This window comes from Ursus americanus, chromosome 24, assembly GCF_024610735.1.
Source record: "Ursus americanus isolate L20-20 chromosome 24, mUrsAme1.1.p, whole genome shotgun sequence".
Taxonomy (NCBI): Eukaryota; Metazoa; Chordata; class Mammalia; order Carnivora; family Ursidae; genus Ursus; species Ursus americanus.
In genome coordinates, this window is record NC_142150.1 from 39,815,580 (window position 1) to 39,831,329 (window position 15,750).

The 15,750-nt window shown below is 55.2% G+C and overlaps 1 pseudogene; it reads right to left on the reverse strand.

The window, feature by feature from the left end:
• Positions 1 to 14,407: 14,407 nt before the first annotated feature.
• LOC123778334 (peptidyl-prolyl cis-trans isomerase A pseudogene) lies at positions 14,408 to 15,113 on the reverse strand (annotated as a pseudogene).
• Between the last annotated feature and the right edge of the window lie 637 nt (positions 15,114 to 15,750).

Consider the following 15,750-nt stretch of genomic DNA (forward strand, 5'->3'; position numbering starts at 1 on the left):
AGAACAAACCAACCAGCTGGGAGTGGGCGGTGGTGGGAACACGCCCTAGTGCGTGTGAGTACACGAATGTGTGAGCACGCGAGCATGCGCATGTATGAGTGTGCGGATGCGTGTGAGCACACGAGTGTGTAAGTGTGAGTGCGAGGATGTGCGTGCACTGAGCTTGTGGATGTGTGTAAGTGTGTCAGCACGGATGTCTGGGTGTGCATGTGGGTGTGTTGTGCGCCATGAATGTGTGCGTGTGTGGATGTGTGAGTTTTGTGTGTGTGAGTGTGTGAGCAAAGCATGCATGTCGTGCGAGTGTGAGTGTGTGTGAGTGCCAGCACGCACACATGAATGTGTGCGTGAGTGTGCATGTGCGCGCTCTCACTGGACACTCCGAGTGAAGCACAGAGCCCGGGGTAAAAGCTTTGCAGCAAATACTTTCTCCTTTTAGTTTTCCGTCCTGGCTGCACCTTACTGACCATGGGGACTTGTGACATTTGGAGTGCGACCGGGGTGGACGGACTCCGGTCCTGGGTGGGGCCGGGCTCGCCTCGGGCCGCAGACGTGATCTAGAAGCTGAAGTGAGGCTCGGAGCTGAGCCCCTGGGAGCCTTTCTGCCGGAGTCCAAAGCCCCCCACCAGTTCTTAGCCGGGTCACCTCGGGCAAATTACTGAGCCTCTTGTGCCTCAGTGACCTTATCCATGAAATGGGGAGAATTGTACTTGCTCCCTCGTGGGGTTCCTGGGAGGGACAGATGGAGTAAAACCTGCCGAGCGCTTGGAACACGGGCCAGGTGTCACCAAAGGCTGGTGATGAAGCCGAGCGGCACTTGAGGGGGTGGCAGAAAGTGGACAGGTCCCTGGGGGCGAGGCAGGAGGTCACCGTCATCTACATGGGGTGGACCTGGGCCAGCTCCCACATGACAGTGTGTGCCTGCCCGTGAGCCCTGGTCTCACGCCACCTCTTCATGGAAAGAAAACCCTCGCTTCCTTGCTGATAGGGAGCATGGAGTCCAGACAGCAATTCCTTTCCGATTTCTGAAAACCTCCAAGGTAAAAGGACTTTTCAGTGGGAAACAAGGAGACTGACTTCCATGAGTACACATCCCCACAGCCCTGCTTTAGGCAGTGGTCCTGCTGCTGATGGTGGGCGGGCTGGGTGGGCTTCCTGAGGAAGGTGTGCGGCCACCAGGCCAGGGCCTCTGGGGTCCCCTGACTCTCTCCTGCTCCCCTCTGGGACCCCCTCCCTCTGACTCTCCCTGGGTCCAGGAGACGGTCATGCTTTGAGTGAGACTGTGGGACGCCCGAAAGCCCTGGCCAGAGTGGCAGCCCGGGGTGACAGTCCTCGGGGAGGAGGTGTGGGTGGCTCTCTGGGCCCTCTGTGTCCAGCTGAATCCGAGTTTCTGGGGTGGAGCTCGGAACCCGCCTTTGTTGCAAACTTCCCTAATGCATACTCGGCGTGCAGAGCCATGGATCTCATCCACTTCCTGAGCTTTCCTGATGGGGAGACTGAGGCACACAGAGGGGAAGGGACTTACCCACAGTCACAGGGCTGCGGAATGGCAAGGCCAGGTCTCCTGACGCTCCCAGCTGGGGTTTTCTTCCTCATCAGTCCCCGCTTTCTAGAATGTGGAATTTTCCATAGGGACCCAGATCCAGTTTTATGGTACGAGATTTCAGAAACCAGAGTCTTCCGCCAGAAATTCAGGCCATCGCCACTTTACTGGAAGAAGGGTATTCTTTGGAGTCAGGGGTTTGCTGTGCCCCCTCCCCCATACCCAGGTCCTGCATGTTCTTTTCCTGCCCAGCGGGGGCCAACAGGTAGCTGGCGTGGCCTGCTTGTCTACAGATGTCTCTGCAGACCTGTCACAAGGTGGACTGCTGGCAAGACGCCGGACACAGACAGGAGTGTGGAGAAGCTGCCTCGGAGCCGGGGGAACCCAGGTGGGCAGTGATCCAGACCGCTCAGAACGGGCGGAGACATTTCTCCCCCCACCACCACGGTCACGGGCACCAAGCCGACTCTGCAGCTCAGAGCTGGTCACAGGGGCTCCGTTGTCTGCCTCCCCCCTGGCTGAGGCTCGGAGGCTCACAACGGAGGGTTCTTGTGTGAGGGAGCCCGATCCAGACCAAGTGTCTGGCTCTTTAGTGGCCTATGAAAAGAGGAAAGACTTTCTGGAGATCTCCCTCAACAGCCACAAGGCTAAAAACGATGTCGAACCCATCTGTCCAGTCCTCGCAAAGGCCCTGTGCTGAGCGCTGCCGTGGCTAGATCAAACTGGGCGTTGCTGGGATTATTGGGCACTTGCCTGCGCGGGGAGCCAGGCGCTGGGCCAAGCACTGTCTGTGGGTGAGTTCGTTTCACGAATATGTTCTGCAGTGTTATTATCCATTAGCGCTTCATTTTATGAATGAGGAAAAGGAGGCTCAGAGACGTCAACCTTCCAAGGTCACACGATGGCATCCGCGGGTGCCAGCCCTGGAACCCAGGTCTCTCTGCTCTAGACCCTGGGCTCTTTATTTTTTTTTTAAGATTTTATTTATTTATGTGACAGAGACAGCCAGCGAGAGAGGGAACACAAGCAGGGGGAGTGGGAGAGGAAGAAGCAGGCTCCCAGCGGAGGAGCCCGACGTGGGACTCCATCCCGAACACCGGGATCATGCCCTGAGCCGAAGGCAGACGCTCAACGACTGCGCCACCCAGGCGCCTCCTAGACCCTGGGCTCTTAATCGTGATCTGATCGCCCACCTTCAAGACTTCTCCCTATAGCAGATGTGTGTTACTTGCTTTCCTCTGCTGTGAGTGTTCGCTTTCTCCCACTGACGGTCCGGGGCTTGCCTCAACTCGCAGAGCCCGAAGCACCATAAATATCGGCTCCGGGCTTTCTTTATGGGAGGCAGACGTGCCAGCGGCCTTTTTTGAGATACCTCCTGTCAGTCATCACGTGGCATCGCGGTGTCCCTCATCTCAGCTTGGCTCTCCATCCTGATCAACAACTTAGTACCACGACGTGAGGACTCTGATCCAGAAAGACTAAAAACAGGGTTACAGAGTAAACTGTTCCAAGGAGAAAAGCAAACAACACGAACAAAAGATGGATGAGGAGAAACAAGCTCAGCGACTCGGGAGACAAAGACCCTGAGGTCCCAGTAGACCACCAGCTGAGCATCGGTCAATTGGCTGCTATTTTAAGTACCACTTAGCAGTGGCATGTGATAGTGGGCTTGTTAAGGTGAACACCACAAAACAGTATCACATCTCAGGGGTAGAATGGGCTGAGAACACCTGACACTCTGCTGCTTCTTCTTTTTTTTTTTTTTTGCTGCCATAATCATTGTTAAGGCACTCATGTCATTCTCGTCTGTGTCCCCCGCCCCCACCCCCCAAGAAACCAGGTGAGAAATTAGTTTGAGCCTGTATTCCCTTACCTTCTTCAGCTCTCAAGAAAGTGTGTCCGAGGCCGAATTTGCTTTCCCCGTAGCCACACCCTGGCTCCCGCTGACAACAGCAACAGAAGGCCTATGATGTTGGGGGTGTCCATGGGCTTTCAATAATACCACATTCATTGGCTTTCAGAAGGAGGTCAATAATATGTAAGCAAAAGTTATTGGGTGGGGTTTCTGGAAGAGCTCTTCAAAGGAGCTTCACTAAGCAGGGAGGCATGTCCTTTACCCTTGCCCCTTTCTACTCTCTGCTGCCTGGGATGTGGATGTGATATCTGGAGCTGAAGTAACTATTTTGGGATCCTGAGGAGACTTCAAAGATGGAAGCCTCATGTTAATGATGGCAGAGAGCAGGCTAGAGGAGCCCGGGGCCCTGACGGCTGTGGAGCTGCTGTCTTTACCCTGGACTGGACTTCTTTTTACATGAGAGGGAAATTTAACCTCCATCTTTTTCTAGCCGCTGTGATTTTGGCTCTCTGTTCCTTGTAGTCAGGTGTAATTCTTAACTGACACCAAAGGCTTTGAGCATGACCAGTGCATGCTTCCCACCTCTGTTCATGAGTAAAGAGGAGTTTGGTGTGCACGTCCCAGGGTGTGGCTGGGTATCCATTCACGGAGGCAGAGCCTGCTGTTTGCCGGCCAGGGGCCTGGTGTTGGCCTGGTCCTCTTTGCAGGAACGGACGCACGTGGTGATTTCATCTCTTAGGACTGGAGGATGCGGATGGAAGTGTTTGGTGTGGAGGTACCCGGGGAGAGGAGATGAAGGCAGGAACAGTGGAGAGGAGAGAGCGTTGGGGCTGAGACTCGTGAGCTGTTTCAGGGACAGGTGCTGAGCCTCTGGCTGTGTCCCTTTGGGGCCTGGGTGACACAGGACAGCACAGCTATGGGGTGGGCACAGAGCCTTGCATTTCTGTCCCAACGCCAGCCTGATCCTGACTCTGTAGGACCGGCAGTCTGGGAACACCAGAGGCGGCCCTGATGGCTGGGGTGGGGAGCTGGGGGCAGGGGGTGGGCTGGGGGAAGGCCTGCTTTCCCGGAGGGCGGGCCCGCAGAAGCAGGGGACACAAATGAGACAAGATCAGGTGGAAGACAGGTTTGGGCTTGTACCTGAGCGTGCATGCAACACCCCGGAGGGTGCTGAGGTGGCCGAGGCCCTGTGGGGGCGCCACCGGGCGCTGAGAAGCTTGCAGTTTACGTGTGGATGTGGAGAGACCTCACCTGTAGCCCCAGGAAGCCGAGTGGGTTATCCAGGGAATTGGAATCTGATGAACTTAATTAAGTTCATAAATCCTGCCGGGCTCCCAGTGCTGTAGCCTTCTCCTGACCTGGTGGAGACTTACCCCTTCCCAGACCTGGTTTCAGCTCCATAAACAATCTCGAAGTTCACCGTCCTCTTCGCTGTCCTGGAGCTCACCCCAAATTTTCTGCCTGTTCAGTATTTGCTTATTGGATCAGCAATTCAGCCAGATGGATTTAAAGACATATACAACTTTTTTTTCCTTTAGATTTTATTTATTTATTTGACAGAGAGAGCCAGCCAGTGAGAAAGGGAACATAAGCAGGGGGAGTGGGAGGGGAAGAAGCAGGCTCCCAGCAGAGGAGCCCGATGTGGGGCTCGATCCCAGAACGCCGGGATCACGCCCTGAGCCGAAGGCAGACGCTTAATGACTGCCCCACCCAGGCGCCCCTAGGATTTATTTACTTATATTTATTTATTTACTTGAAGCATGAGCAGGAGGGAGAGGCAGAGGGAGAAGCAGACTCCCCGCTGAGCAGGGCTCCATCCCAGGACGCTGAGATCATGACCTGAACCAAAAGCAGACACTTAATGGACTGAGTCACCCACGTGCCCCCAAACGCCAGATTTTCTTGGTAGGTATCCACTCTGTTCCTCCCCGGCCCAAGCACGTTCTGGCACACCTCGGCCAAAGTCACCGGAATGTGTGGGATGCACACTCCCTTGTTTCCTCTTAGCCCCCTTGGTGTCTATAGCCGGCAGTGTCACATCCATGAACAGAAAGCCCGGTGTGGGCAGGTGTGTGGAGCTGGCAGAGGGAGCGTGCTCAGTGACGGCCGAGTTTCCAAGGAAGCCGGGCCAACTGCGGGACGGGATTCAGGGACCGGCGGGTTAGAGGCCCAGACAGAGAGCTCCAGCAGGCAGCAGGCGGCCAGAGCCAGGCTGTGCTTCCATGGTGCCCAGGCCGGCCATCAGTCCTTAGGTGGGAGGAGGGGAGGAGCAGCTCTGGGGGAAGATGCTGGGACGTGGGAGGGGCTGAGGTTCTTCATTTTCTAGCCTTGAGTAGGGGCTGCCGGAGGACCTTCCTGTGGCCTGCAGGGGGCAGGGCAAAGGTGGGACGGTGGACTTCCTTGGGAGGAGAAGGAATGTTACTGGGTGGCCAATGGAGCCTGGGGCTCTGCGCCATGCAGCAAGGGGGCGAAGGAGCGGGGCCCCTGGGGAGGAGGCAAGAGGCTCAGCCACCTCACAACACAGGTCTGAGTCTTGCTCAGAAGCCTCAGAAATTCCATGCCGCTCCTGAGAGCCCAGGTTGAGGGGAACAGGCTAGCTAGCTCCCTGCGGCTCCCAGTCGGAGGTGGGAACTCAGTGTCCTCAACTGGGGAGTAGTAGGGAACTGCCCTAAATGAGCATTTTGTAAACTGTGTTCTTTGGAGCTCAAGGTGTTTTTAAGGTATAATAGATGCTTTGTAAAAAGATTTTGTGATCGGCTGTCTTCTTTGCTGCCTCTTGGAAGATCATAAAGCCCATTGGTATATTAAAGGCTCTGAGAAGTCCTGCAGCATAATGCCTGTTGGACTCAGGGTTTCCAGCTGCACGGCCCTGAACACCTGTGGAGTACCAGGAGTCCCTGCAGTGTGGTTTGGGAAACTGCACTGGACGCTGCCCACTCTGAGGCCGGGCATTTTCTTGGAGACCGGCCGGGCTTGTTACAGGAGGTGATTTCTGAGCTGGAGAGCCAATTCATTATTTTGCAGGAAAGCCATATCTGCCTGCCTAATCGATCGATGGCAGCAATTTGCCTGAGGCGGTCCCTCCCAGTGGGGAATTCAATGTGGAGGCCAGCAACCGCCTGGGGAAGCCCAAGGAGGAGAAAGGGGTGCATATTCTCTGGAAAATCTGCTTTTTCCCCAGCCAAGCAGTAGCTAAACTCTCTTCCTGGCGAGATTTGCCTACATCTCTTCCTTCATATTGCGTCATCTGGGGACTCACGATGACCGGTGGGCAAAGAGCAACAAAAGCACCTACTACGCGTTAAGCACCTTGCAGGTGTCCTCTTCGAGCCTGTGGCGGGTCTCCCGAGTCCACGTTTATAGATGAGAAAACCGAGAACAGGGCGATTTCTTCTCTTGCAGCGTGGGGCAGGGCTGGGGCTCAAAGCCAGGTCTGTTGGATCCCAGGGCTCGTGTGCACCCCCGTCCGTGCCCCTCAGCCCCTAGCTAACCGCCCCCCCGACCCCCAACTCCCCCAAGCCTGGGAGACCCACCTTTCTTCTTAAAGATTTTATTTATTTATTTGAGAGAGTGAGAGAGAACGAACCAAGGGGGGGGGCAGAGGGAGAGGGAGAAGCAGGTTCCCCGCTGAGCAGGGAGCCCAACGACAAGGGGCTCGATCCCAGGACCTTGAGATCATGACCTGAGCAGAAGGCAGATGCTTCACCAATTAACCCCCCCTGGCGCCCCATCTTTCCTTTTAAAGTTGTTGCCACTACTCTGCTTCTTAGGATTTTTTTTCCAGGAGAGAGACTGCCTGATGCTGCTTCTGGCACCCAGGTCCCAGCAGTTTGCTTTTACCGGTCACCTTCCCAGTCTTGCCTCGGGACCGCATCAGCCCTCTGCTTTCTGCCACAGTGTGGTCATTGGAGGTCACGGTTCGGTCTCTGACCGCCTCCGAACATCCCACTGGCCCCACTGCCTGTACAGCAGGGTGCTGATTGGGCCTGACCAGTGGGTACTTTTTAGGGGCATTAGTAAGGCATATGCAAATGAGAGGGGGAGATTTGACCCCATAAAAATTCAGGGTCCTGTTGCCTCCGTGAAATTTCTTGGGGGTGCAACGATGTGGAGCATGTCAGCGTATTCCGCCAGGTGAAAGGATGCTGTTCTTCGGACCAGCTACCCCTACAAGGATGGAGGTTTTCTTTCTTAAATCTGGGGCCCTATACTCTGCGTTTGAGCCGGTTATGCCAGTCCCTTACTGAGTAGTAGGAAGATGCCAGCTTTTTTTTTTTTAAGATTTATTTATTTATTAGAGCGAGAAGGACAGAGATAGAGGGAGAGCAGGGGGAGGGGCAGAGAGAGAGAATCTCAAGCCAACTCCCTGCTGAGCGTGGACCCCCCCCACCAGTGTGGGGCTGATCCCACGACCCTCAGATCACAACCTGAGCCAAAACCAGGAGCCGGATGCTCAACCCACTGAGCCCCCCAGGCGCCCCCAGAAGGTGCCACTTTTTGAGTGGGGGCCATATTGGGTCCAGCCAGCCGGGACTGCACTGCGAGCTGCTCCTCCGTTGGGCCTTAAGGCTCAGCAGACCAACGGTTCCCCGGGGTGTGTGCAGATTGAAGGCTGACTGGAGTGTCTGTGAGAAGCAGCCCCTGGCTGCTTGTGGGCCTGATAGAGACTGAAGCCTGGACACCAATGACCTTGCAGCCCGAGCGCCTGTCTTAGATTGGGTGTTCGGGAAATAGACTCTGGGTGGGGATGCATGGGCAGGAGGTTTCTTGGGGGAACGCCTGTGGGAATCAGTCTTGTAGGGGAGTGAAGGGGGTGGAACTGGGTGGAGGGAGATGTTGAACTGCAGCCGAGGAGGGCTCCACCAATCCCAAGGCTGTCCTCCATGGAGGGGGGGGGTACATCCTGGCGGGGGCAGCTCCCTGCTGAGGGCCAGTCCCTGGCACCGTCCCAGCACCGGGCAAGGAGGGTATCAGCCCTGGAGGGCGGTACCTCCCTGAACACCTCAGGGTCCTCGAGAGCATCCAATCAGAAAATGGGTGTTATCGGACCCCCCCTCCCGAAGTGGAGGTAGCATCTGTCATCGAGTGGGAATGTGCGGGGGCACGAGGAGGTACGGGAGCAGATGGCTCAGGTGGTTTGACCCTGACCCCGGGGCGGTCTCCCCTGGTGCACACCTGGCCCTGCGCACAGCTGATGGGGGAGAAGACATCGTGGGCTGGCTCACAGGTGCTTCTGCAGCTTCCTGGCATTGACTGGAAACCATGGCTGCAGCCCAACAGCCCTTTCCGGGCTGCCCGAGAGGTCACTGATGAAGGGAAGCCCGTCGGTGGGCAAACGTTCAAACACACCGTTGGGTTTTCCGCTTTGTTTGGACTGACGGGAAGACTAGAGCCGCGGATTGACAGTAATCACGGGCAGTTGCTCATGGTTTCGCTCAGGGGTCGGCAGAGGAGAGCCCCCAGGTCAAATCCGGCCACAGGCTGATTTTGTAAATCAAGTTTTCTCGGACCGCAGCCATCGCCATCGCCACCCGTTCGCTTACCGTCTATGCTGCTTTCGTGTTGCAATGATACACACGACAGAGAGGTATGACGGCAGACACACGGCCCACAAAGGCGAACGCATTTATAAACTCAGTAGAAAAAGTCGGCTGAGCCCTGATTTAGCTGAATAGTCAACGATTTGGAAAGAACGGGATTGGTAAGTGGGAGGCAAAGAGGTGACTAAGAGCTGTGGGTGAAGACGTCAGTGGTGGGCATTCTCAGAACGGACATACGCTGTGAAGACCCTCGTTTCTGAGGTGAATGCTCCCCAAAGGGCATCCCCATGGCCAAGGAGGCTCTTAATAATCAGGTGGACAAAGTGACAAAGGCGTGAGGGAGAGGAATTTCTCTGTGGCTGTCAGTTGGCTTCCTTCCCCAGCCAGGCCAGCCAGCCCAGGGCTTGCTCAATGAGTCCATGTTGAAAGCGGCCATTGTGGCCAAGATGGAGGTGATTTGGGGCTAAGCAAGCAAAGTGTTCTTCTTCCCAGCAACAGAGTCCGGCCAGGGACCAGGCAACCTGGGCCCCTTCTGTTTTGCAGGGACAGATTTGTTTTCCCTGGAAGACACATATATCCTGGATTTGGGTTTGCCGTCCCTGGGCGTGATGCTTTCTGCCAACTCCATTATCTGTGGGCTCTGGGTGCCTTATTCACTGGCATGGTTCCACATCGCTTCTGATCAAGGAATTCATTTCACGGCAAAAGAAGTGCAGGGTGGCCTTTGCTCACTGCAATTCTCGGGTCTTGCTAAATACCTCGCTATCCACAAGCAGCTGGCCTCGCAGAAGGGGGGATGGTCTACCGAAGGCTTAGGGGGCCGGGGCGGAGGCAGCACCTTGAAAGGACGAGTTCAATGGTACAGGAAACAGTGTATGCTTTGAACCCATGACCAATTCATGGCGTTGCTTCTCCATCGCCAGAGCACGGGCCCAGGAGTCGAGAAGGGGAGCAAGAGTGGCTTCTTTCCTTCCACCTAATACCCTACATGCAGAGTTTCTGCTTCTTCTCCCAGCAGCTTGGGATCCCACTGGTTTGGAGGTTTTAGTTCCCAAGGAGTCCCGTTTCCCCAGGGGACATGATTATTTTACTGAGTTGAGCTTGCCACCTGGCCATGTTGGACTCCTCGGCCGCGGAGCCCACAGGCAAAGAAGGGGATACCTCATTGCTGGAGTTACTGATCCCAGTTATCAAGGTAAACGGACTTCCTGCTCTGGAATGCACATTTTCTTCCGTCTCCTCTCTCCCTCTTTCCCTGATCTTATCATTTTATTCTTTTATGTGAGCTGGAGGTGAGCCTTACTACCTAGGGAGTGGAAGTTTCAGATGGGATGGTGACTGAATTTGAGGAGTCACTCACATGTCCTGGGGGTGGGTGGGCTGCTTGCCTCCCAGCATGGATGCCATGACCGTTGGGACTTTGCATCTTCTCATTTTGGGGAGAAGGGGAGGGTGTTTGTACGAAGGGTGGTTTCGTCTTGTGCAGAAGTTCAAATGCGTGCAGGGGGTGTGATGGATGGCCGGTAGGCAAAGGGTGGACTGTTATCCAATTGCATTTCCGCTTCCAATCCATTCTTGCACACTCTCCTACTTTGTGATGCTAGAGGCGGGGTCTTTCTGCTTTGCGCACCAGTCTTCCTGCTGGGGTCTGACAACAGGGGGTGTGAGAGGGAGCGACTTCGAGGCTGGAGGAGCACGAGGGGTCTCGCCCCTCCCTGTCCCTATGAGCATCATGCCCATAAATCCCCATCATCCTGGCAGCAGCCCCTGGGCCTGGTTCAGCAGCAGCTGCCCCTCCGAGGTCTGCTTTCCAGGCCCCCCGGGACCCTCCGCCCAGCTTCTGGGTTTAATCGTTCCAGTCCCTTATCGCCCCTCAGCCGAGGGCTGGGTCTGCTCCCTGAACCGTGGACTCCCTGACACCTTAGAGCTCTCTTTTCTGCCGTTCCAGTTCTTCAATGCCTGGTTCATAATTCTTTATATGAAATCTCTTCTGTTAAAGCAACGTGTGGTTTCTGTCTCCTGATGGGACGCTGCCCGTTACAGACCCGGGACACGGTACACTGTGCCTACGGATTCCCTACAGTGAGCCGCCAGGGTCTGCTGTCCCTACAAGCCCCCACCCACCTCAGCCCACTGTCGAAGCCAGTGCGAATCCATCCAGTGCGACCCTGCTTGCCTCTGGACCCCACTTCCAAGGACGTTGCCCTGGGGCTCAGGCCACACCTGTCCCCTCGCCTGCCATGACAGGGTCACCGTGAAACTCAGGAACAACCCTCAAGAGTCCAGCCCCATCCCTCTGTGCCCATTTTGCTGGCTTCCCCTGAGATCCGTCATCCAACCGTGGGTCCCCCAGCTCCTTACAGGGGTGCTCGCTCACTGCAGCTCCCGGAGGGGAGACGCTCTATGTGGTGCCTGCCCTGGCGCTCCCGGGCGGGCCACTCTGCTTGCCTTTGGAATTTGCCCTGGTCCGGCTTCTAATCTCTAAGTCCCCTGCCATATCCGGTGACAGTACAAGCGGTGCCTCTTCCTGCCCCACCCATTAGAGCACTCAGAACGGTGGAGAGCCCTGTCCCCTTCGATAGGGGTCTCCACTTTTCTCCTGAGGACACCCCTTCCTCCTCTGGTTCAGCAGGGGTGCATTTCTTTATCTTCCTGTCTCTCTGTCCCAGCCCTGATCTGGCTGTAAGAGCTGTTTCTGATCCTGTTCCCTTTCTCCGTGAGTGCCTACGCACAGCTGGTAGCTAGCGACAGAATCCTGCGGGAGCGGCTCTTACGGGGCCTTCTTGGCTTTCGGGTTTAGAAGGATTCCATCAATTTGCCTTGCGAGAGGCAGTGGAGGGCAGTGGTAGGAGGCAGACCTCGGAGCCGGACAGCTCAGGTGAAAGCCACGGCCCCTTCCACAGCTAGCCGTGTGACCTTGGGCACGATTTAAGTGCTCCGTGACTCAGTATCCCCATCTGTAAATGCAGGTAGTATCTTACCCAGTTCTCCGAGGCGTATTGTGAGAACCCGGCAGGCTAATACATGTAAAGCAAAGAAGGGTGCCTGGAACGACTAAGCACCTGTCAAGTGTTAACTGTTACTACTGTTCCATACTTCATGCCTTGGAGGGGAGTTGAAACAAACATGCAGTTACGTAAGCAGATTGTATTAAATGTACTTGGCAAAAGAGAAGAAGAAGAATTCACATATTGCTGAGGTCCTGTCAGAGGCAGATCCCCTCCATGGGCCGGGCCCTGGGTGGGAATGAGAGGGCCACTCCCCGCCTCCCCGGGGAAGCAGCTACCCAGGTTCCGGGGGCACACCAGCAGAGTGCCAGTCTAGGCCTGCAGACCTGCATTTCCACACAGTGTGGCCTCAGTGTAAGCCAGCTGCAGCCCTGGAGGGAAGCCAGCTCTTCTGGACTCCCTGGGATGAGGGCTTGGAAATAGCATCTTCCAGAAGGATTTCCAAGGGTAACCAATTACACGTGATTTTGCCTCACATTGGGAACATGACTGCACGGAGCCACCCCACCCCGCAGGGGCCCTGTGCAGTCCGGGCTGAACTCGGCAGGAGAGGGTTAACTGGACTGCTCTGCACTGCACAGGCCTTGACCGGCTCCGGCTCCAGGGCGCTCACCTCTGGGCCCCTGGAATACCCTGCCTGATAGAAAGTCTCGGCGCACCCGGAGTCTGGTGCATGCTAGCAGAGGGACTCACAGTGAACGCGTTTTTGTTCACCTGGGCCTCTGGTCTCTCTGCCTCGGTCCGTCTGACCTCTAGGGAGGCTGGAGACTGAGTCTGGCCCCAGCACAACCCTGGACACCCAGGCTCGGGGCCGTGTGTGTTATCGCCGAGAGAACAGACCGTCCACAGGACTCCAGGGCGAGAGGATGACTGGAAACTCACGCCTGGTCTCTCCTTGACCCCACCTGCTACACCTTTTACCTTTGCTGATTTTAATCTGTATCTTTTTTTTTTTTCTGGAATCTACCATGATTGTGAGTATAGCAGCTTTTCTGAATTCTGTGAGTCTTTCCATCAAATCATCGAACCCTGCAGACTCCCGACACAGTGCTCCGTTCCTTTTTATCTCCTCATTCATAAGACCCAATAGGTCATTGACCACATCTGGGAAGCCTTCCCCCTTCCAGGCTGCTTTGATGTCCCTCTCTCTGCTCTTATACCCTTGCCCCCTTCTCTTGATCATTCCATGTAGTTCCCATTTATTTGATTTCTCCCTTTCCCACCTGTGTCCCACCAATGTCCTCTCGCTATATTTTATGTATCCTTATTAAGCCACTCAAATCGTGTCTGGAGTGAGGTGGGATTGGGCCAGATACACCGTCCTCTGGCCACAGGGCTTAGTACAAGAGATCCGTTGCCCATGTCCTCGGACTGGCAGGGGTCACGGTTAGCTGTCCAGGTTCCACTCATGCCCTGACCTCCGCAGGCTTCAGGGGGAGAGGGGGACCAGCTGAGCCTTCTCAAACTGCTGTCATGATGTATCTCTCCACAAGGGCGTCTTTTACAGGGACTCGTGCTGTGGTTCTGAGGCGGGACTGACACCTGAGCTTGGCTCCCAGGCCTGGCACACTGGGGGCTGGCCAAAAGGGAGCTTTGGTGCCACAGGGCTAGGGAGGCAAGTGAGGTGTCCCTCCCCTCCGTGTAGCCTTCAGCCAGATGGAGGCCCTCACCTCTTTGCTCAGGCTTTGCCTCTGACGGCAGTGAGAACATCTCCTCCCTTCTAGGCAGACTCTGGAAGCAAATGTTCCCTGAGTCTGAGTTCTTCGCTTCTGAGCACCACCCCGCACGCGGCACTCCAAGCCAATCCATCCGTTCATTTGACAAATATTTATTGGGTGTGTTCTCTGTGCCGAGCACGGTCCCTCGTGTTGAAGGTCTAGCAGGGAATGAAAAAGGGAAAAACCCTATCCTCATAGAGCTTCAGTTTTAGTCGAGGGGACAGACCGCATACCAAGTGAAGCGATCAGCTATCCAGTAGGTGAGCCCTAGTGAGTGATAGAGATAAAACTACAGCTGGCCTGCTGGAGGCTGGCGTGGCTGAGGAGTAACAGGGACGGGGTGGGAAGGGGGCAGGAAGCTACACCGGCCTTGTGGGTCCTGGCAAGGACTTCGGCTTTGACTCTGAGCGTGATGCAGGCCGTGGGAGCGGTTAGAGCGGAGGCAGGTGTGATCTGACTTGTGTTTCAGTAGGATCCCTCTGGCTTAGCCAGGCAAGGAGAGAAGCCTGGAGACCCTTAGGAGGCTCTGGGCGGAGGTGATAGTGGCTAGGACCAGGGTGGTGGCAGGGAGGGGGTAGTAAGTGACAGATTTTGATGGCAGAGCTGATGGAATCAGCTGACCAGCTGGATATGGGGCGCAGAAAGAGGAAAGGAGGGGAGGTGGGTGGGTTTATTTATTGCGGTAGAATTCACATACTATAAAATTAACCATTTTATTTTATTTTATTATTTTTGTGTGTGTGGTTTAGGTTTTATTTCATCATCATAAACTGAACTCTGTAAGCCAGCTAGACCTGGGGGGAAAGAACCATGGAACCCGCAGAACTGCAGTGAGAGCACAGAGATTCTGGGGTATTTTGAGCAGGTGGGGGTGGAGGGGTGCTCTCCTGAGCTACAGAAGGAATGATCTGGTAGTTGAGATAAAACAAGTCAGATTTATTAGATCTGTCCACAGTCAGCAATGGTGATCTTCTTGCTCGTCTTGCTGTTCCTGGACCAGAAGCGCTTCATGGCCGCCACGATGTTCATGCCCTCTTTGACCTTACCGAAGACCACGTGCTTGCCGTCCAACCTCTCGGTCTTGGCAGTGCAGATGAAGAACTGGGAACCGTTTGGGTTGGGTCCTGCGTCGGCCATGGACAGGATGCCAGGACCCGTGTGCTTCAGGACGAAATTCTCATCATCAGACTTCTCCCCATAAATGGACTTGACGCCAGTGCCGTTACGGTGTGTGAAGTCCCCACCCTGGCACATAAACCCTGGAATAATCCTGTGAAAGCAGGGACATTTATAACCAAATTCTTTCTCCCCAGTGCTCAGAGCATGAAAGTTCTCTGCTGTCTTTGGAACTTTGTCTGCAAACGGCTCGAGGGAGACATGGCCCAAGGGCTCGCCGTCCACGGCCATGTCGAAGAACACGGTGGGGTTGACCATGGCTGGGCGGCGAGGGCAGCTCCGGGGCGGCGGCGTCTGCAAGGCCAAAATTAACCATTTTAAAGCATACAAACCAGTGGCCTTTAGTACATTCACATGGTCATGCAACCGTCATCCAGATCTCTCTAGCTCTGAAACATTGCCATCACCCCCGAAGGAAAACCTCGTATGCAGTAAGCCGTCACTTGCCATCCCCCCTACCCTCAGCCCCCCAACAACCGCTGATCCACTTTCTGCCTCTGTGGATTGACCTGTTTTGGATATTTCGTATGAATGGAACCAATACGTTGGGGTTTTTTGTATCTGTTCCATTGTCCAGACAGACCACGTGTTGTGGACCCGTTCGTCTGGCCACGGGCATTCGGGCTGTTGCCACTAGTGTAAGTAGGGCCGCTGTGAACACATTTGTTCAGGTCTTTGGACACCCGTTTTCAGTTCTTCGGGGTGGATACCTAGGAGTGGCATTTTGGGCCATAGGCTAGTTCCAGGTTCAGCTTTTTGAGGAATTGCCCACACTGGTGATTGTCTGTTTTTGTTGTTTGAATGAGAGCCCCCCTCGTGGGTGTAGACTGGTATCTCATGGGGTCTTGATTTGCATTTCCCTGGTGAGTAATGTGTTTGAGCACCTTTTCACACGCGTGTTCGCCAGGGGTGC